Source organism: Ostrinia furnacalis, unplaced genomic scaffold (genome assembly GCF_004193835.3).
Source record: "Ostrinia furnacalis isolate ACB-3 unplaced genomic scaffold, ASM419383v2 OfSCF0924, whole genome shotgun sequence".
In the NCBI taxonomy this organism is placed as follows: Eukaryota; Metazoa; Arthropoda; class Insecta; order Lepidoptera; family Crambidae; genus Ostrinia; species Ostrinia furnacalis.
In genome coordinates this window covers 528163-551644 of record NW_021131163.1, presented here as the reverse complement: position 1 = coordinate 551644, position 23482 = coordinate 528163, and the positions used below count along the sequence as shown (strand labels likewise).

Sequence of the window (23482 nt, the reverse complement as noted above, 5' to 3'; positions counted from 1 at the left end):
GCTAAAGAATCGTATTACAATAGAGTAGGTAGTAATAGTTTATTTTAGTAAATTGAATTAATTTATTCAAAAACAGGACACTTTACCCCAAATCAATCAAATAGGGTTTGGCTCGCTTTATATTTTGTTTCTGGATATAAAATTAGGTAGGCCTTTAGTTTCCAGCAAATAAATAAGATTAGCGTATCAAGTACATTACTAGGAAGTAGAGCTGTGTGTGTATTTGGAAAAAAATATAAACCCGGTTTAGCTAAAAACAGTTTTTCAATGTTACTTACCTACCTCTGTTATTTGCCTCGCAATAGTAGTACTTATTTTAAAATTAATAACTCCATTGTGATAATAAGAAAGAGCCTTGAAAGTCTAACATGAAGATTGTATCGTTGATTGCAATCATATAATGGAGGAGTACCGCGAGGGTGGCCTCTGAACCGCGAAGTTTCATTCACTTTGCAGCTTTTTTAATAACTTAAGTGCCTTTTGACCTCGTTTCACCTAGTAAGTAGACCTACAGTGGTCATTCACTTCGCTATATAGTAACAATAAAGTAGATTTTATTGTTACTAGTTTAAGCTTACATTGAAACAATCACGTTATATTTATGTAAGATGTCCATTGTATAACATATTGTGAGTGGTCGAGCGAGTTCCAAATGTTTGTCACCGCTTATGCAAACAAATTAGATATGCAGATACTTGTGTTTACTATTATCCAACGGACAACAACAGATTGTTGTCTACGAAGTTGCTGGTAACATCGAGAGTTGATTCGAATTCGTAATAGAATTCATCAGACTTCGCTACTCGCTTCAGTGTGCCAAAGAAAGTCTATCGTAGTGTGTCTCAATACTTTATCTCAATAAAACCATCATCATCATCATCGTCATTTCAGCCATAGAACGTCCACTGCTGAACATAGGCCTCCCCCAATGATTTCCATAGTGACCGGTTGGTAGCGGCCTACATCCAATAAAACCATAGGCTGAAACATTGGGACTCTATCATAGTCATAAGAATATTTGTATCTTCTTTAGAGTTTTTTGCAACAAATTCAATTCAAGTACATTCCTTCTTCCAGATAAAAAAACCTAGTCATAAGAAAAATGTTAAGCAGTTAGTGTTAAAACGTAACATAATTTCAGTTCCAACTCACACATTATTGATATTTCTGGCCACTCCTATTTAACGTTATATCTATTTCTGTGACTACTTAATAGACTATGTATTAAAATACTTATTTATATGGATTAGTCGACTGGTCGTGTTCCTCAAAGCTCAGACAAGTCATGCTTGCTGTCATTTGCGGCACTTACTCATGCATGAAGTGTATTTTTAACTTACATGAACATTTTCTCGTTTCTTTTTGTCGAACTTTATAATGTAACTATGCTTCAAATGACTAACGCCCGTATTCACAAACATTACTATGAAGTCTCACAGTGCGCGTGGACGCACAGGGTGACAAATCACAGAGTTCTATTCAATGCTATGCCTTCGATTTGCTGCTTTACTGCTGTATCCACATTTTGGCTATAGATAACGTTAAATTCGATCAATATTAGCGATGATACTGAATAAACATTTTTTCTTTCTTTCTTTCTTTCTTTCTTTCAATTTGGTAAATGAGAAATGGTCAAATATTCAAACCCGTCTTATTTCTCAATTAGTTTATACACACCACTAACCACAATGGTATTACAACTTACAACATTTTCGACTTGATTTAGGTACTTTTGGAAACAAACATTCGCTTGATATGAGGAAATGTAGCAATAAAGCAGTCGTAAAGCTAAATATTACATTCAAACGCAACGCATAAACTGAAATAGCGACACAAAACTAGAAAGCGGATTCATGTTCCGAGAATAGTATTTGGAAACAAAAAATATTGAGCTAAGTTATGTACTATTTTTAAACAAAATCAAATAAAAATGACCAAAACGGGTAGGATATTAGATCATAATCCATTATTATGCACATAATATTTTTCATTACCCATTTAATTTAATTGGAATTGAGTTATGTGATGCTATACCTGCTACCAGAGGGTACTGTGGGCCCTAAGGATGTCCTCCACTTCGAAATCTATTGGGAATTTGGTACGGACTACGGATCTCTACCTCAGATGATATGAACACAAAGATGCTAGTGAAATTTTAACTTTAGTCTTGTAGAGACGACTGCACATCAGATTATACATTTTGCTCTACAAAATAATGGCCCTAATATAAATGCATAAGATGCTGCATCTAGCTTGACGTGACGTCCTAGTCCAAAAGGTAGAAAAGAAGTGCGAAATTTTGAGCCAGCTATAAAATACATGATTCACACGTAAGTAAACTTAGAAAAGCTTCGCGAAAGCTGCGGTGGTTGAACTTCGGGAGTTGGCAGTGCCACAGCACAGGGTGAACACACCTGTCAGCTGACTCATGCGCGCGCGCCGCTCGGAAGCGTTCGGGAGCGCTCGGGGATCTTCGGCTCGGATTTGTGAGTTACTAAGAATTAGGGAACCGTGGAAAATATTGCAGCTTGTATGCACCCTCTCCTTGTCGAGGGAGAACGATAATGAGTTTTGTAGACAAGTTTTACTAAACGAAAGATAAATCGATGCTGATATAGAAATTATTAATACCCAGAGAGATAGGCTTACGTATCAGTCAGTTAATTTCATATCACCTACAGCAAGCAGCGTTGGTGCAATAAATTTAGATAAGCTTTCATTGAAATCGGTTTTTGCGTAATTTTCTAGCCAACTACTTAGGTATTAAAGAACGCTTCAATACTAGAATCCCATCCAATGTAAGTATCTTTCAATGTCGTAGCAAAGATTTCTTTTTTCTTCAGTACTAAAGTGAATCCAATTACATCACAAGAATTCGGCTTATGTAGAGAGGCCTAGAATCTCGCTCTTAGCTCTCGGAAAACTTTAATAAGCGAATTGAGCAATAGCGCCATTCATAATTATGGGAAAATGTCTTCGATTAAAGGACAGGATGCGCCTGCGCACAGAAATAGCCTCGAGTAAACGCTCGCTTCCCGCGACTGAAACAGGACATTCTGGGAAAACAGGAATGGAAGGTCATCGGGTCATCGCTTTGAAGAATTCCCGGGAAACTTTCAATTAATTAAATTGCTATTCTCAGGCTGAGTTGCACCACCTAACTTTGACCGTTACTTTAACGATAATCGGTGTTTTTGTATGGAGTTTGACAGGTTTTTGACGTTTGTCAAAGTTAAAGTAAGATGGTGCAACCCAGCCTTAGAGGTAAAAGCATTCAAAATTGAGTGGCAGATGTTACGGTCTATTTGAATTTGTCGTTTGAATAGACGTATGAATCCAGTGTGCCTACCATGAGTTTACGTTAGGTGAGCCCGCTAGCGAATACGTCAAAAAATTCTATGAAGATTTTATTTCTTGAAAGTAGCCGCTAGGGGCGCTGCACAATATGTCATACATTTAAATGTCATTTTTTTACGCAGTCGCTAGCGAGCACACCTAACGTAAACTCATGGTAGGTACACAGTTGGTTATTAGAGCGAGAGCGGTATCTCACTCTTAGAGTAGGCGCACACCGTTGATTTTTCGTCGGCCGATAGTTTAGTCGGGCAGTTGATCAGTATGGGCATGTATGGGAGTGCGCACACTACGCCGATTCGATTTGGCCGATTCTTCATACAAATCGGGCACAACTATCGGCCAACTAAAAATCAACGGTGTGCGCCTACTCTTAAAAGACATCAAACAAGATCTTTATCTTTAGTAGTAAGTAGAGTCACCGGTTTATCGATAGAATCGGTTGTTGATACAATAGGCAGAAGAAATATATCGATAATTCGAGAAGTATAGTGAACTACTGTTTACTTCATTAGTTAATAGTAATACTTTTAAATGTCGTTACAGATTACGGTTCACATAGTTTTTTGGCAGAAAAACTGTTGCGTGCTAACATTAAACTAAACCACGACTAAACGTACTAATTTGATTAATTTCTACTTTTAAGTGTAAATAGACGTAGTGATGCAGCTAGAAATCGAACGTAATGAATGACAAGCACAATGAAAGTCTCTAAATTACCTAAGTTAATGGTCATGCCAAAAAATGTACGATAAAAGAAATTGTCGTAAGCAGATGCACCTTTCCAAAGGTGGCGCGTGCCAAAGTTGCATCTGCCATCTCATTGCATTCGCAATTTCATTCGAAATGAAGGATCCGGAATAAAATGTGTAACTTCCATATTAATTTAACTCCTACTTGCCTGTAACTTCATGAACATTAACTGTCAGTGGCGTAGCTTGGGGGGGGCAGGGGGGGCCATGGCCCCGGGCGGCATATGAAAGGGGGCGGCGGATAAGAAAAAAAACATTACATGAACAAGAAAAAAAAGGTCGACTATGTCTACGTTGAGACTAACAAATAGCTATACTGGCAATTGAAAATGAGATATAATTTGATATCGACGATTGTGTAAAAGATTTTGCTTTGAAAAAAGCACGAAGAGTACATTTTTAATCTATTTTTTTAAGTAATAGTAACAAAAATATTTAAGGAGCTTACTTACCCCTCTAAAACTTGCGCCACAGATAAATCGTGTTGTGATAGGGATAGAGACATGCGATTTTTGGTTTTACAAAGATAATACGATAGAAAATAGAGATGCACCGAATGTTCGGTTGAATATTCGTATTCGGTACATTCGGCATATTTTTTTTCATGTTCGTATTCGGCCGAATGTTCGGTTGAATTGCCGAATAATTACCGAATATTAAAAGTATTGTTAACAATTAAAAAAATAATATTTAATTAAACAGTTTGGTTAACTAATTACTAAATAAGTGTGGTTTATAGCGAAAGTATTTTATAGTTTTTGAAAATGAACCAGACACTACTTGTACCAATTATTTATTGTGAAATAAAAAGATAAATTTATTTTTTGTGAAATTGAAAAATTTAAGGACACTGCCAAAACTGCTTCGAGTAACAAACAACTATTTTCAGAAAACTTTTTTTAGAATAGTTGTAATGTATTAACTAGAGATGAAACGGATATCCGGTAACTATCCGGTAGGCCGGATATCCGGCCTAAATTTACTATCCGGCCGGATACCGGATAGTAACTCACTATCCGGCCGGATACCGGATATTAAAAAACTACGAAAATTTCCTATTTTAATAAAATGAAATACATTAATCTTTGAGGTAAACATCAATAAAATGTCATATAATAATGGCGTCTTTTATTTAAAGTCCAAAAAGTTACAAAAAGCCATATTAAGGCCTTTAAAAAAACTAATTTCTTTTTCTGGCCTATTCACTCTAATGACGAATACATAAACTTTAAAAATACCTGTTAAATCGAAATATTGCCAAATAAAATAGGCGATCTTTTTTCACTGATGATGATCTGATGCAATTCAGTCAGATTATTATGCAGCAAGTAAACTAATTTAATTTTCACTATTCAATCACACACTCACGATGGCAACCGAAATCGCCCGAATTGATCTGCCCCCTAGACAAGTGGCAAAATCTGACATTCTATTCGGACTGATTCGATTTTCGAAAAGTGTGACTAGTCTAGCCTACTAATAGACCCACTGATCGCGTTCGAAGCACCTGTGCGACGCTAAACTCGTCACGATATGCAACGAGACAATGAGCCAACTATCCGGCCGCCGGATATCCGGCTATCCGGCCTAGCAGCTGGCCGGATATCCGGTATCCGGTATCCGGCCAAACAACTATCCGTTTCATCTCTAGTATTAACTACTATCTTAAGGAACCAACACAAGTATTCAAATTTATGTTTATAAAATCAAATAAGTTTTTTTAAATAAATATCTATCTAGGAATGTAGGTATGCTAGTGAATGGTGAACTAGGAATTGTTATAACTATTTGTAGTTTTAATTCAATGTAAGTCAAATAAAATTCTTTAAAATCAACAATAAACAAATTATATCATCCGTTCACAAATGAAATTTAAAAAACAAAGGAGTTGTCCCAAAATGTATGGAGCCTAGGCCCACAACCTGTACACCTACCAAAAAGAAGGGCTTTTAAATGTACAACAGTTTCTTATTATTCAATTTCTTTTAAATAGCTTAGTTTATTCGCTTAAAACAAAAGATTGTTAAGAAAATAGCAATACTCAACCACAAAAACCATCATGGTGGACGAATGTCATTTTGATGACATCTGTCTAGTGTTCCCGGGGCCTATAGGCTTTTAGGCCTAAAATTAAGCCTATTTAGTTCTTTTTTTGGCCATGATAGACTACTAGGCTTTTAAAAGGCTACTCATTATAAAAAGCCTATAGGTTTTAAAAAAAACCTGTAGGCCTAAAATAGCCATTTAGGCTTTATTTCCGACTAAAGTATTTTTCGAGTAGTAGGTTTATTATAAGGCTATAGCCATTATTCAGGCTATGGCTTCGTATGAATGAAAAAAAGTATTTTTGTATTGCATTTATTTTCTAATTAAATAAAAACGTTATGCAAAATATATAATTTCTTTTTTGATATATTTTTTTAAATAAAATTTAACTTATTTCTTGCTTTTTAGTTAACTAATTATTACCTTGATGTTACCACCGAAGGTAGGCAGTACATTGAGACCATATTCTTCATGTCTAGTGTAAAATAATATTCCCTACAAAATACAGGTTACCATATCGGCAACCTAAAAAGACCTTAAACCGTCATAGGCCAGTAGAATTAAACACAAAAATTGATTAAATCGGAAATAATTCCTACAAAAGATTTTTTGCTTTAATGGCTTCATTGGTTGCCCATTAAGACTCTCCTAAGTTTTCGACTTCGACGGAGTTGTGCTTAAGTGGTGGGAGCCCCCGAAAGGGGCGCTTTTTCGGTTTTCCGGTTATACCGCGTAAAGGACTTACCCTATCGAAAAGTGGTCTTCATGACGGTTAAAGGGCACTTAATCTTGCATTGAATAAGAACNACATTGCATGCATCAAAACAAGTTCGTACGTGTTTTTAAACGAGTGTTTTGTTTTGAATTTGTGCTTATCTTTTAAATTGTGATAGATTAGTGTTGATTTACAAGTGAACAAGTGAAAAGGACAATCCTCACGTATTTGTTTAGTATTTAGTAAGAAATCAATAGGTACCTATTTTGTATACGGTAGTTATTATCTATCTATTATCTATATATATAAAAGAAAGTCGTGTTAGTTACTCCACTTATAACTCAAGAACGGCTGAACCGATTCAGCTGAAAATTGTCAGGGAGGTAGTTTAGAGCCAGGTGAAGGACATAGGATACTTTTTATCCCGTTGGAAATTAAAAAAAAAGTCTGCTTATTTATTGCCATTCAGGCGGAACAAAGTTCGCCGGGTCAGCTAGTGAGTTAATATAAATTTTCTATTAGTAACGACTTAATGATATACATATTTAGTAAATGAATGAATTAGGATCGTTCATGTTTTTCTCATTAATGTTTTGAGTTTTTATTTTAGAACTTAATATCATTTCTAGTGTATATTAGGTTTATTACACTTAAAAACTTAGGTACTTACACACGCGATATCCTCCGTGTTTAGGGCTTTGGAGGAGCTGATATTTAACATAGGTTTGGATTTGTATGTTATACTCTCATAGGTAATTATTATAATTTCTACTAGCTTTCCGCCCACGGCTTCGCCCGCGTGGAATTTTGTCTGTCACAGAAAAACTTTATCGCGCGCGTCCCTGTTTCAAAAACCGGGATAAAAACTATCCTATGTTCTTTCCCGGGACTCAAACTATCTCTATGCCAAATTTCATCAAAATCGGTTGCGAGGTTTAAGCGGGAAAGCGTAACAGACAGACAGACAGACAGACAGACAGACAGAGTTACTTTCGCATTTATAATATTAGTTGGGAAGTTGGGATTGGATATAGTTTGTTAGGAAATGTTTATTTTGTTGTTAGAATCATTTCATAGTTCCAAATTAATAAATTGGATTTCCAATTTAAAATTAGCTGTATAAAGACTAGGTATTTACTGTTTGGTATTTAATTTTATAATTGTAGCTTGTAGACAATATTGAACAAAATAATTGACTGAGTGCTGAGAGAATATAAACCTTCGGCTTCGGCTTCGGCCGAAGGTCGTGGCGATAGCCGATTAATCGGCTTCGGCTTCGGCTTCGGCCAAAAATACACCTTCGGTCGGACACTAACTACGAAAAATCGTAGAACATACATGGGGGTGAAATCGATAGGTCTAATCCTCACCTATCACCTGCCTTCTGCTTGACACCTTACAAGAAACACCCTGTATAATTTAAGATAATATTTACTCTCAATTGACAAATAAATACTTTAATACTTGTTATTATTGTTTATTGTTATACACCTAGTGTTACATAATAAAGCTGAGCTATTTAAGAAAATCAAACTTCCTGTGGGTTTCAAGCAATTGCTTCTCTTTAATGTATTTTCCTTCTGAAGCTGTGCGTGGTAGTTTATTTTGACTTTCAACAAATAAGGTGAATAGTGTACCTGAAGTCCATTCAATATAATATTTAAACTTTAAAATATTTATAATTAAAATAAAGGGCGGCGGATTTCCGGACGGCCCCGGGCGGCGAAAAACCACGCTACGCCACTGTTAACTGTGATCAAAAATGTTAAAAAACATAGTCAGTGAATCACAAATCCCTTCCAGAAAACCTTATCTAAATCGGTACAACCGTTTTTGAGATAAATGGGTTCATTTGCTCACATTCCCTTTTTATACACACAAACCATTACCAAAAATAAACGTCATTTTTCATTTTTAAAATCAACTGCCAACCGCTGTGCCTCAAAAGGACTAAAAGAATCATTTTGCTTTATACTGTGAAATTATTTTTAGAATCGCGTCATTCCATAGAATCGAGTTTACCCCTTATGAACATAGTAGGTACTCGTATATACGGACTAACTTTACTTATTTAGGTACAATGTAAATAACAATGCACCTGACCACAGATCAGTTTTAGGTTACAGGAAATGGTAGAATATAATAACAAGCGGTAAATGATTCATTGATGTTTTCCGTATTAGTTAACTGCAATAGTATCTGAGTATGTAATTGTAATTATACGGTATATTTTGATGTTCCGATGGTTTGGTAACAAAAGAGTTCCAGGTTGGTGTCCCGGAAAGAGCAGAAGAACGTTCTTAATCGACTTTAGCTTGGATGTGCCTTGAACATTTTATTTTATGGTGCCTATTGAAAAATATCAATTAACACCGACTTGCAAACTGGCGTGTTACCTTACAGTTACAGAATTTACAAGTTTTGAGTTCACTATATCTTTTTTTTCTCTTGGCTTTCGCGGTTTGCGTTTAGCCACAACGGTGTGGGAGAAAAGGTTAGGAAACGTTTAGGTAAAAAACAAACCGGGGTGGAATACAGACAAGGATGAGGATCAGGTTGGGTTCACTAATCTTCCCATTTCAGAGTTTTCCACTTACCAAAGTGAAGTTATTTTCAAAATAAGTTCAACTATCCATTTTCTCAGTGTATGAAAATAATCTCTGTCAACTGTAATGGTTCTTACAACTCACAAAACATAAATATGAAGATCAACTTGTATTTCTACGTTCTAGTGAAGTGGTAAACCTACATGTTTACGAGCGATCATGCGGGTCATAAATCGATACACAATGTCGATGGTCTGCGCCTGCGCTTGACCCTGACTTGCGCGGGAGTTTGTCGAAGATAGAACTTTCGGCCGTTGACACTGAACTCTGGATTATGGCAATACTTGCTTTAATTTAAATACAGGGTTGATTTTAAATTAAAAGACAATAGCATTAGAAACTAGCAGCTAGACTTTCAGTAGAGGACACGTGAAGTTTACAGTTTTTATTACAGATAAATCAGTTCAGTACTTAATATTTTGATAAATAAGTAGTGTAACTGAGTACTTCAAACAACATTGATTCATTCTCAGAATATTGCGTGTTTGCCAGAAGTATTCCTATCATAAATTAGTAGAATTTCACATTCAAGATTAGATCATTAATTTTATTTTCGATCTAAAATCTAATAAACCTATAATTTTTAGCAAGATCGATCTATAAATGGCCGCCACGCCGCGGGCGCAGTCTGCTCCACATTAATTGCGAAAACTTGGGCAACTGAGGTTAGATTTCCATTCATAAACAAAAACTTTAGTAGGTCACTAAAATGTAAATAACGGCTTTTCGTAACAAGCGGATATCTGACGCATAGTGCTGCGTTTGCGCAATTTTACTATAACACCTTAAGAATGGCTGTTATTTTGGCACATAAGTAAAAGGTCAGAAGATAAAAGTTGGGAGAGTCTATTCTTAATGTCTAAATGAACGTAGAAACGATTACATGCCAGTAGGTATTGGCACACTTAATAAATGTAAAATATATTGGGATTACGGAATTCTTACTAAGTAACTTTCTATCAGTTTGCTATAATATCAAGCGTTTCTGATCGTGATGTCTTCCAAAAACTTTTTTGAATGAGCGAAATCTTCGTGAAAGAAGAAACCTATCTATTTAGTAAGGTATACCTAGGCTACGCATAAGTAGCTTTGCAGATTCCGATGTGAGCTTTATAAAAACAAGATAGCTTGTTAAATATTGTTAACATCTCGTTAACAGCTTTGATTAGTTATTGAGAAGCTGTGAACAATGCTTTATGAGGCTGTAATTTGTTCATTGAAGAACCTTTCTCATTACCTGACTAACTCTACTTAGGATAGGTAACTAGGTACCTACTTAGTTTTTTTTTCCGAACGATACCGTTACGAACTTTGTCTCTTCATTTTTGTGGATGGTTAAACCATTGTATAAGATTTTCCATTTAATAATTCACCTGGTCTTAGGATATTTATGGATCATACTTTATTTTCCAAATCCCTACTTAATAATTAACAAACTCGTAGTGTAAAATTTATAAAATGCTTAAGAGAGCGCATTTGAATCGCTCAAATAAATATTGATAGCGTTTTTGTTGATAGTTGATACAGGGCTGATTTTTCAGTCGTCGGATAGCTTTTAACTGAAAAATAAGTTTCTCACATTGTCAGTTTTTTCAGTAAGTATGGGAAATATTATCAAAATGACAAGTTTATTCTTCAGTTAAAAGTTTCAATTTGCAACAAAATATGTACCTATTCGATATTTAATAGAAGCATTCAAGCAAGTATTTTCATTACGAGTGCCACCAAGTGTACGTACACACAATGCAACCAAGTTCAGAGGTCAGCAAGTGTAGCTTATCAAATTCTCACAACTGATTTCATTCACGGCTTGTTCCATTGTCTCTGTCAGCTCCCACGAGTCTAACCTGTAATTATGTCTAGATCGGCGAGATAGGCTGTGCTAACTAATACGTGCGCTATTGAATCGAATTTGAGATAACTGATGGAAATACAAGTATGTACTGCCAGCGTCAAATAGTTCGTGACACCCAAAGTAGCCAAAAAGTTAACAACACAACCTTATTCCAATTGTAACACAAACGTATTGCGAACTTTTTGGCTGCTCGGGGTGTCTCGAACTATTTGACGCTGACTGTATGTTGAGTACCTAAGTATAGTACAGAAAACAATACGTCAGACTTTACATTTTTGTTGCAAATTAGCCTCTATTACAACAGCATAAGAAACTACAGTATTTAGCTTGATGTAGTAGTATTTAGCAAGTGCATCTTCTCAGCAGAAAAAAAAGAATGAGACAATAGGCTTCTTAAGAGCATTTGATGATTTGTAAGTACTAGTTTAATTAGTCTACACAAATAAAGATAATTTTGATTTGATTTCGATGTGCTGTCGTTTGCACTACGTCTACAATGTTATAGTAAATCAATGAAAATAGCAATGTAGAGTCTCCTTTGTGAACAACGGAAGAGTTACAATAGAGTAGTACAGTAGTACTCGTAGTAGAAGATAGTAGAGTGCAAAAAATTAAAAAAATGGCCTACGCACTTTAGGGATGATTTTTCAATCGTCAGATATCTTGTAACTGAAGAATAACCTTGTCATTTTGACATATTTCCCTTATTAAAACTGTCAATGTGCCAAACTTATTCTTCAGTTAAAAGTTATCCGACGATTGTAAAATCAGCCCTAATCGTTCGTTCGATTGTTCGTTTCCGCCGAAAGACGTCCACTGCTGGACAAAGGCTAGTAATAGACATAAATTAATTATTATTAGCGATAGTATTAGACTCGTGTATTTTTATTTAGTGCAACGAATTGCTTTTTAATAAAATTTTATTTCAAATAAAAGTGAGTTAGAATTTAGTCCCAATTAATCTTTAGTGTTAGAAAACTGTTAACATGATACGTGATGGATGATGTACAGTTTTTACTTTGGTTTATTACGTATTGTCACAATTTGTGTGAAACTGTTCGTAAAATATGAAATTTACTTATTTGTTTCAAATGTGCAACACCGTTTTATCGAAGCTTGTAGGTTTCATTGAATGAGTAGTGTGAGTTATTTATACCAACATTGTATCTCCATTGCTCCGGGGTTATCAGTAAAGGTCGTATTCTCATAGTTGATAACAAACTGTTTATTCGTCAGGTTTAAAAGAGGGAATATTAGGTACAGATTAATGCGCCAGATTGATGAAGATTAGTAAATAGTTATGAATCATAGGTCAATGTGTATCAGAGTTAAAGTAGAGTCAAACAAATGTTAGCTTAGAATTTCGGAATAACAAGACGTGTTCCTATTAGTGTTACTTTAAAAAGACCTCATCAGATTTACATCTTTGGCCTCGCTTAGTAGTTAATTAGGTTTGCTTGTTAATTGTGATTTGGTTTGGTATTCGTTTTTCTGAAATCGTAAGTTAAGATAGGTAATTGGGACGTGTAGTGTCAAAGGGTCTCCAACTCCATACTAATAAAGAATTAGAATTGGGCTACGAATATTGATAGATCACTATATTCTTGTTTTGAAATAACTTGTTTTATGTTGCGTAAAATTTGAATTGAAATAAAATTCTAAATTTAGACATAGGTACCTACTATATTTTACAGATAAACTTAACACGTATATTTGCGTAACTCGTCTGTCGCGAAAGTTGCTTTGTCCAGTTTTTGCATTAGTATGAACATTTCATCAAATATCATACAAATTACACAAGTAAATGCATACTTATGTCGAAATGCGAAGAACAGGCAAAATGATCATACGCGGAAATGTTAATGCTAGTAATTTTGTTAAACTTTTTATAACAACTTTACGAGTAACCTCGCGTTTCGATATGATGTAATGTGTAACTACATTATTGTTCTGCCCATGCTAGAAAAAAGAAAAATTTTGCTATGAGAAAAACCACTTACTTAGTAGAGCCTTCACATGAAATCGTTAACTTTTGTTGCAAAATCGCATTTACAACTAAGTTAGATAATATTGCAAAGATATAACTTTTAAAATAATGCTGTTGTTTTGAAACTGACACTAAGTAAGTGAATTTAGTTGGCTAAATGGCATAAAAACGACACATTCGATAATTCAATATGGTGTTACAAAATTACTTAAGTACGAATTCTGAATTTCACTTGTATTTGAGTCAGCGTTTGTTTACATTCAGAAATCACCCATCTTAGCGGTTTTTCCTGCCATGTGTCATTCTCGTAAATCCTTCATCTGCATTATAAATAAACACGTTTTCAGTATTCTCCTTGCAAGCTGTTTTGAATTTGCTTTCTCGGAAAATCTGCACCTACAGTACCTAAGTGTGTGGTGTGAGTCAGTAAGCAAACGAGATAGCTCACACACCGAACTACTTGCAAGGTATGTGTTGAAACCCTGATAATGGTCCTTGTGTGTTGATGACATTCTTGTGCGCCGGCGCAGTCAAATAAAGTTAGAGCTAACTCTCATTATGATTGTTTTAAAGGCTAATTGCCTTTGTTTTGGGGAAATAACTTACGGCTATTCTTTTTGTCATTTTGACAAAGGTTGCATACCCAAAACACCCGTAGTCTTAAAGATTGGAATTCTAGAAAGGCTTTTGCTTGAAAAGGGGTTAAAGGCACAGAACACCTAAAAGTCACGTTGAAGGCTCAAATTCTGGGAGGGGCAGACTAACAAGTTTAGCGTACCACAGGGGTTACACCAAACAGTTATTTTGACACACATTATGTGGCACAGATGTTTAGTCCGTTGTGTCAAATGTTCAAGTGAAAAAATTCCTATACTTAATTATTTGTTAGTAGTCAGGCTTCCTAAAAGTATAGTAAGTTTTATAACGATTATTCCAATTGAAAATATGAATCACAAACTTTCTTCTCTACATGAATAATGTAACAGAGATTCGCAATTGGATTCATCTGACAATTAGAGATGAAATATTAGCTATTATCTCGGTTCTAGCAGCTAGAAAGTGATCTGAGTAATTGAGGAATGCGTACGTATTTATTGTTGTATGCATTTGTTGCAAAAACAAACTTTTAGAAGGCGATCGATAGCAATATTCGTAATACATTTGAGACCGCAAAAAAAGTAAATGGCGATTTATTTGTGGCCGTTTGGATAACGTCTTTTACTCCTTGTGCAAAGAAAGAAATAAAAAAAATATTTCGCAGCATAGCAGGATTGCGAACAGTTTTAGAAAAAATAATTAACTCAACCGTCATTTGTAAATATATAGTATTATGCGGGGCACAATAAATGTTGTGCGGCAACCATTTTATCAGATAAATTGAGTTAAAACCCAAATTTTTTGATAAATAAATCCCGGCTTCACAGCAATTGCAGCAGTAGTGGTAACGAGAGATAGATAAATAAAAGTAAAAAAAACTGAAGCAGCAAGTAAGTCACATAAATCCCACGTAAAGTTAGATAACAAGCCACAGGATTAGGACAATGTAAAATAATTGTGAAAAGTAATGTTCTGCATCACAAACAACGTGGGCCCGGAGGAATGCGCGCGAGTTGCGAGATCAAACGGATCGCGACCGAAATAACCCTCGTCGCCATGGCAACTACCCTACTGAACCATCCAGAATCTTCCCAGATCTTCGGCTTTGTTGAAAATACCTTAGTTTTGACGTAGGCCTGAAGTATTTTGTGATACTTTCGCTGTTTAACAAAGTCCTTCTTACATACCTACAACGGCATGCAGGCGTGCTAATTAATTCTCCCGACGAAAAGGAATCATCACATTAGCATCCATAAATAAATAAAAAAGATTCATTCCAGTACACACCAAATTAGTTTGATTTAGACACAAAACTCGGTATAAGAAAATTAAGGAAGAAAATTAACATGAAAAACAAAGCCTTTTTCTTTTATAAACAAAATCGAGTAAAATACGATCACGATATTAATATATCGAAAGTAACTTCTTTTAATTCTACATTAGGCATTTGTTTTTCCTTTACTTGTGTGTTTTTTTTATTTTCTATTTATTATTTTACTTGTTTTAAACAATGCTTTTTGTGTTTACTTCCGTATGCTTATTTTTCAGTGAAAACTTCATTGAGAAAACTCCTACTGTTTTCTACTAACAAAAACATGTCTTCATTTTGAACTGTCAAGCTGTGATCTTCGTCACACAGATGTTACAGTGGGAACGAGAGATGAAAATAAGACCGTAATTGCTATATCTTTTATGCATGAAACATACATACAAGCTAGGAAAACTAGAAAATATTTCTGTAAGTTTATTAACATCTAGGTAGGTAATAGCGACATAATATAAAAGTTACACTTAACAATACTGCAGACAGTCAAAACAATATGCTGTTGGAGAAATAACAAGATATACACACACATTATAACACATGTTCGCACCTGCATAATCAAACTACGTACCTACGTGACACCAATTGAAAGACTGAAAACGAATTTAAGAAAAACTATATCAACAGTAAAAACTATAGAGTTAAACAGTAAGAAATCGACGAAATACCTAACTTAAAGGTAACGGCATAGCATTGTGTGACCACTTACTGTTACAGTTTAGTCACCAACCTTGGTGATGGCAAAATGTCGTAACAAGTGGAAAAGGTCATCGCAAAACATAGCATTGGTCAATTATTCTTAAAAGCATTAGCAATCTAAAAAGACTATCTATTTTAGATATCGCAGCTGGTCTTGCAGAACATTTCATGCTTTCAAAATGGTTTTTGTATGTCAAATGTCAATAGAATTCAAGACCTGTGCGTCGGTGTCACACTTCACAGTTTCACAGCGATGCAACGACGTGGTAACGTCATTTCCTTATTAATGTTTATCAAATAATGGACCAGAATTGAGGGCTTATATTATGACAATGATAGGATGATGTGTTAGGCAGTTACTGTTATGTATTCGTAGTCCATGTTCTTTGTAGAGACAGAGTGCCATTACTAACTTGTACGAACTCCTGAGGATGGTCAGTGTGCTTTTAATAATGAATAAATATACACATAGAGTCACAGAATGATTTAAACGAAGAAAGAAATATTAGGAACCAAAAAGCTATGGAAAAAGAAGATATTTACTAAAACATGCTACAACAATGTTCCCTATATCTAAGTGTCAAGATAACAATACTGCCAACGTAATGCAAATGACATGCGCATGCACATTGAGTGTAAAACAACTTACTAACGTTATTTGAACTGGGGTCAAGCACATGTATGTAAGCTAACTATACTTAACTATACTTCTTACGTCGACATCATTAGAAAGTGTGTGTGAAATCACATTACTGACCCGTGTTAATGCTGCTAAAATAATAATGTTTGTGTCTACGTTATTACCTAGGATAGGACGAGATTGGCGCAGTTCATTTTGCGTGCCAATTGACGCCCGGAATTAATTCATAATCGTAACATTCTAATTTTTTTAATTACTATTATAATTCGATCTATTTATTTAATAGTATCAGGCGTTACTTTGCTTTATTTCGATTCGACTTTATTTGCTTTCACAAGTTACAGTATTTACTGTGAAAAGATAAAGTAGATAATAGTAAATAATTAACTTTTTAAAAAAATAAAACCGACTTCAAATGCGTGAACACAAAAAAAAACTAAAAATTAAAAATATTGCGTATAAAAAAGTTCATCCCCAATTTTCCACCCTTGGGGGTGAAATATTTACTTCAAATTCGCATGAAACCACCCTTTTGATAATACCTATTCAACAAAAAAAGAATCGTTCAAATTGATTTATAATCGGCGGAGATATTGCGTATAAAAAAGTTCATCCCCAATTTTCCACCCTTGGGGGTTGTTTTTTCTATTATTAAATTTAAATGGGACAAAAGATTTGTTCAAATCGGTTCATAATTGGCGGAGTTATCGCGTAACAAACATAGAAAAAAAAAAACATACGGGTCGAATTGAGAACCTCCTCCTTTTTTGAAGTCGGTTGAAAACAGAATACCATTGTATTTTGTTTTGTGTCAAACTACATTTTTGTATCGTCATCAAAGTTAAGTGGAGGCAGGTCAAAGAATGAAAGTGGGTCAAAAAACAGTTGCAAGTTTTTCCATAATAATGATTTAATATTAATTAAAGATATATTTTCATCTTCTTTAATTAGCCTTTAGATGCAATTATAACCAAACAATTGAAACGAAACAAAGTATTGTACTTGTGTTCTTTTTGTTATGAACGCAGAAATCATTTGTTTTTACGTCTCGCCACTTTACTTGGACCTGTCTTGCCGCTTAATTCTGTTACATTAAGTATGAGTTAATCGATTTATCAAAGGCCTAAGTAAATTGGGGACGTGTGACTCACACTCAGAGTGCCATTTGTGGCCATGTTGTGTTGACTTAGGAAGAGTGCGGGGGGGCAAGTAGAGTCGGTGGTTGGTTTATGTAGCAATTTCGACTCTAGCAGACTTGTCATTGAGTCAACAGCTTCTTGACAGACACATTTGACGTCAATGTGTGTAGTAAGTTCATCTCGACAATGCTTGAAGCGGTATGCGCGTCACACAGTCTCCTATTGTTGCCGCCGACGGATCTGTACGTGTGGTAATTTTATAATACGCCATTGTACTCGATTGTCACTATCGTAAACATATTCTTATTCAACGAATTAATTTTGAACTAGCGTCTGCCCGCGACTTTGCCTCTTGCATGTCAGACTGTAACTGGGTTTCTTATTGGTTTTAATTTTTAGCGCGCTACCCCATACTCTCTTTTTTTTAAATAAAAGCTGCCCTTTTCAGTTCTTGTCAGTTACAAATCGGTGCAACCCTTTTGGAGATTAACCGGAACACATAGATTTATTACTTATATGTAGACTGGTAGTTAATTCTTTTTTCATTCATAAGCATTTTGTAAAAACCTGTTATCTTGACGTGACAAACAGACGCTTTTTATAGATGTGAACCGAAGTATGGGAAGATATTCTTCACACAACTTTTATACTGAAAATGACAGTAATAGAATAAGTTTACTCGTAGCACAGGTACAAGCAAAGGTGATAATCTTGAAAGCTGCAAGTGCCATTTTTATGTAAAATGATAAAATAATCAAGATATTGATGAAGATCACGAAATACGCACGCGGAAGCGAATGATGGAAGATTTTTTTAAACCGACTTCTTTGTAGAGAATATTTAGACAAACAATAACATATTTGAGTGATGCCTGTTACAACATAGTTATGGTATCAACACTGAATTAGATGATCAAGAAATATTCTTCTTTCGTGCAGCTAAATATAGCTAAGCTCTACCACCATTTAAACTCTACTAATGTAGACTGAGTAAGTTAAGTGAAACAGTCTTTGAACTTTCCACAAAATTAATCAGAAGAAGAAGATCGCGATGCACATAGGGAAATGAATGAAGATTTTGTATCTTTTTAGGAAAAAATATACATAAATAAGGCGTTTTTGAGCAGAATATAAAAATTTTTTTTAGATAATAGAATAATACGGGACTATTCCCACGTCCCACTTCCCAGTGCGGGAGGAATGGCGACGGATTGTAAGACTTGCCACTGGACCTGGTGTGACGACCACGACCATTCTGGCAAGAGTGTAGCGACGAAGAAGAAGAAGAATTCCCACCTCTCGTTCCCACTGCTGCAACTCTTGTGTGTAGACAGGATCTACAGCTTGACCGCCAATAATAACCCAATCAGTGAAGGCCAAGTCATTGAATAGTTGAATCTTTGTGTTCATAATATCCGTTTGTAGCATTGTACGGGTTTGCGTATGAGTCATTTCTAGTACCTAAGTGTCTGGTAGGACATCGAACTTAGTAAAAAGCCCCAGTCGTGAGTGGATACTTAAACTTTTGGTTAGCACTGAATGATATAAATAAGATAGCAAAAAGTTTTTAACTTATTCTGTATCCAAAACCTTGCCTTGGACTTCTCTGGCAACTCCAAGTAAGACTTGTTTTAGATCATCTTGAAATAAACACCTATGCAATTAGTATTTCAGCACCTGTTAATAACCGAATGACAAAATATATTGGGGTCAATGAAATATTTGCACGGACGGTCCTCGTTACAAAAATTTTCGTGAATTTTATTACAATTGAAGTATCAAATTTTTCCGCAAAGGAAATAATTGACACTGTTCTAAAGCAGTAAAGCTTCGAAGGTAAATTCAGTTGCATCTTGGCAATACGGGTTGGAATTGAATGAAATTGTATATCTTCACAGTTCGTACCTAAATCAAGGAACTGACAATGATGGATGTATTATCATAACATTAGATACGACAGTAGCTTTGAAATTACAATGATTGGGTCCAATCTTATTTGACATTTCTTTAGATTGTATTAAGATGTTACAAACATTATTCATCTCTAGTAGATTTCAAATTCTTATTGGAAGAATTTTGTTTCAAACACCAATCAACAATTTGGAAGACTTTTGTCGAATCCTATTGGATTAAGGAGCAATAAGAGGCTTATTAGAGAGCCTAATTAGAGGCTTTATTGTTAAACATGTTACTTAACCATTTCTGAGTCCTTTTGGGTAAACTTCAAAAAGCTTTTAAGTTAGCATTCAGCACTAAATGTCGTTGAGTCTTTTAAATATCGTTACAGGAGTTTGCACCCTGATAGCTCCAACGATTTTGATTTGCCATGGTTCTTTTTAACTTCCTTACTCTTTAACTCCATGGTTATATACTATATCATCGGAATGACCATGAATTTGGCAAACACGTCTTGGTGGTACTTAGCATGTGAGAGCGTATCCGTCTGCCACTCGTCCGGTCGCAGTCTTGGTACCGTTGTTGCGAGTTCAATGTATCGTTCAATTTTTAACACATGCGTCACTTATAATAATAGCCATCATAGATCTTGAGGTAACTTAAAACTCTTTGAAAGCATCCTTCTAAATCTTTTCATGGTAGGGAGGCAACTCCGTCAAAAAGAATGTTGTTTGGCTTGTTGTATTTAAGATGTTTTAACTCGACTCTTGATTTCTTTCGAATTCTGATCGAATGCAGACATCGTGCCAGTTAAATGTTTGCACGATACTTAATAAACTTTTCGTGGAACTTTCAGTGGTTTCGCCGAATTCATAAGCGTTCGCACACTTTCGATTCGATCACATTGTTAATTAGATGCGTAATTAGACTGTAGATACTAAAGTAACATTGAAATGAGAACAAGACGTAGACAAACATTATTTGAATAACTGGCATACAAATGATATCGGCTGCTAATAACCTACATAAGGTAAGCAAGAAACTGATAGTGTTAACCGCAGATTAGTCACGGCAGTCGCCGGTGATCCGGCTAATGAAAACATCGGAATGAATAGTCATGAAGGAGTTAAGGAAAACAAGAAACCAGAGGATATACATACATTGGAACCAATACTACCGATCTCAATACATATTCATGAAAAGTAGAAATTGAATGCTCTCACTTGAATATCGGACGGCATATGAAGAAATGGCTGACTTATAGTAGTCAGACAAGTTCAAAAGAACACATAAGTAACGGAATCGCGACCGCAACATGATTTCCCACCACTGTATAAACGCTAATTGACAAAATATAGCGAAAGACGCCAACTAGAAATCCAATTAAACTGAGACTTCATTACAAATATAAAACAGAATAGAAACCGGCCGAAAAAATCAATAATACTTACATTATAAAAATGAAATCCTCTGGAAAATGTATCGTTCACGCACTGTTTGGTACAAAACACGGTTCTGGAGATAACACAAATATTTTAACGGGTTGCACAGCAGCCTCTCAGGCAAGTGTCTTAATGATTAACGTGTTAATGGTTAATGATAATGTACCGGCGGGGCTGACACGCGCGTGCTCCTCTCGCGGAGTCCTGCAGGGTACTGTCGCGTGGAGTGCCAGCAAACTTGGTGCGCCGGTCGATCCGTTGCGAACGAAAGGTCTTCTTAGCATCGTCTGTTAACCAAAGCGGATCTCTAACTGGTGCGCTATACGGTTCGTTTTGAACTGCAGTTCCATTAACCAGTTTAGTTTCGCTCCACATGCATGTAGTGTATGCCACGGCCGTTTACGCATTTCTTTCGAGACGGGAGAAAAGGCGAAAGGACATTGCGGCTAGTGGACTGGTTGTTTGCGGTGCCACGTTGTTATCTTAATGCCGTGAAATCGGCTTGATGTAATGTATACCTCTAGTAAACTAGAACCATTATCTGGGATCGAATCTATTAGCTGTACGATGATACAACTTTTAAAAACAGGAATTAGGGTGACGGAACCAATCATGGACATGTTAAGCGCACTAAATTCGAATTTCGTTTAAAAAGGGGATGTTTTTTGACGATACAAAAGTGGTGATTTTTTTTTCGGCACTCAAATACATGAGGAACATTTAAACAAAACCAAATATCATGTATGTTTAATAGATAATTAATAAAAAAAATATAAATTGAAATTTACGAAATCACCATTGATGGACATCAAAAATCCAGTAATGAACACCCAGTCATGGACATGGACCCAATTATGAACATCCATTAATGGACACTTTTGTATTGAACACATGAATGAAACAAATAATGTCAGAAATCAACTTTTATAACTGCTATTTGAACTTTCAACATGATCAGTTTTCGATTTTCAAGTATCAGACTTTCNTTGGTGCCATCTAAGACAAAACAAAGAACCCAATTATGGACAACTAAAAATACCCAGTTATGGACATCGTCCATCATTGGAAAATAAACAGCAATTACAAAATCAACTCAACCCAAATGTTTAGTGCATCAAATTAAATCATTTAATACAATAAACTAAAAAATCAATTAAAAACTTAAGCATGGACACTTGTCCATTACTGAATTTCATAAAATATCGAATCCAGTAATGAACAAATCCCAGAAAAAACTTATGGCTGTGATAAGACATTTTTAACTTAGCTCAATTTACTTGGTATTTATTATTATTCAGTAAAAATAACATCAAATATCATTATAGCACAACACAAGATAGCACCATGCACAAATATGTACTCACTTCCTTAACGTTTTCAATAGTAAAAACGGATTTTCATGACCACCGCGCGCAACGAGATTTCACTTCGCAGCTATCTTAAAACAAAGTGGCCGATTTTGGTGACGTGTGTCAATATGATAGCCCAAACGTCTGTTGATTGTGATTTTAGTGTTGCCAGTTCAAAATGTTGCGACAGTTGCTTAATAAATTCGATCAACGAAAAAAATGTCCATAATTGGTGCCGTGTCCATTACTGGTGCCGTCACCCTACTGCTTGTTTTACTTTAGATTCGTTTAAAATGTACAAATATAATTTTATATAATTCTTAATCGTTCAAAATGATATCTCACAGAGATATTCTAAACAAGATCATTTAAGAAGATATTTATCTATAAACAAATCTTGCATCTTCACCCTTTTACTCGCAGAAGAAAGAATAAAAGTGTGATTTCTTCAAAAAAGGGTAAGTTAGGTTAGAATGGGTCAGGATTTATGATGTCAACGCTGAATTTATAACCTGATGATTTAGGAATATTTCCATTTCCTGCAGTAGGTACTGTACTCGTACATGACTCTTGTATAGCCAGGACCTATACATAGGTAGGTACATACCTCCAATTACCGCCCTGGCTCATTATTAGATTCCTTCGGACTTTAGAAACTCTTTAGAAGAATAGAGGAGAAAAAATTTAATAGATAAACTTCAATGGTAAATAAGGTCTATACGATGGGTTTTAAACAGGGTTTCGATAAATCAATTTAAGAGAGCTATGCGATATGGACATTAGACAGTTTGCGTTTACTTTGTGAGTGAGCTTTTAAGTTACCGAATGATTCTTCGAACTATACTGTTTCCGCCGACTGCTCCAAGATCGCGTTTATTATATTTCATGTATGGGATGTTTATTTTAATGTGTCAAGCTCCAGCTTGACTCCAGTCACTCAAGTGAATTGATATATGCATACCCTATCAAAATAAAATACGGTGTTTTAAATGTTTATGTATAGTATTGAATGTATAGAGTTCGTTTTAAGATGACTTTCGTTTCATGACTATTTTATAATGACTTTATAAAATTCTCTATAC

The 23482-nt window shown here is 35.2% G+C and overlaps 1 protein-coding gene across 1 annotated transcript in view; it reads right to left on the bottom strand.

Moving 5' to 3' along the window:
- Spec2 (CDC42 small effector protein Spec2) overlaps positions 1-21278 on the bottom strand; it is a 42108-nt gene extending 20830 nt beyond the window's left edge. Inside the window, exon 1 of the mRNA XM_028301481.1 lies at positions 21061-21278. The gene's annotated coding sequence lies outside the window, so the exon portion shown is untranslated. The remainder of the gene's footprint in view (positions 1-21060) is intronic.
- Between the last annotated feature and the right edge of the window lie 2204 nt (positions 21279-23482).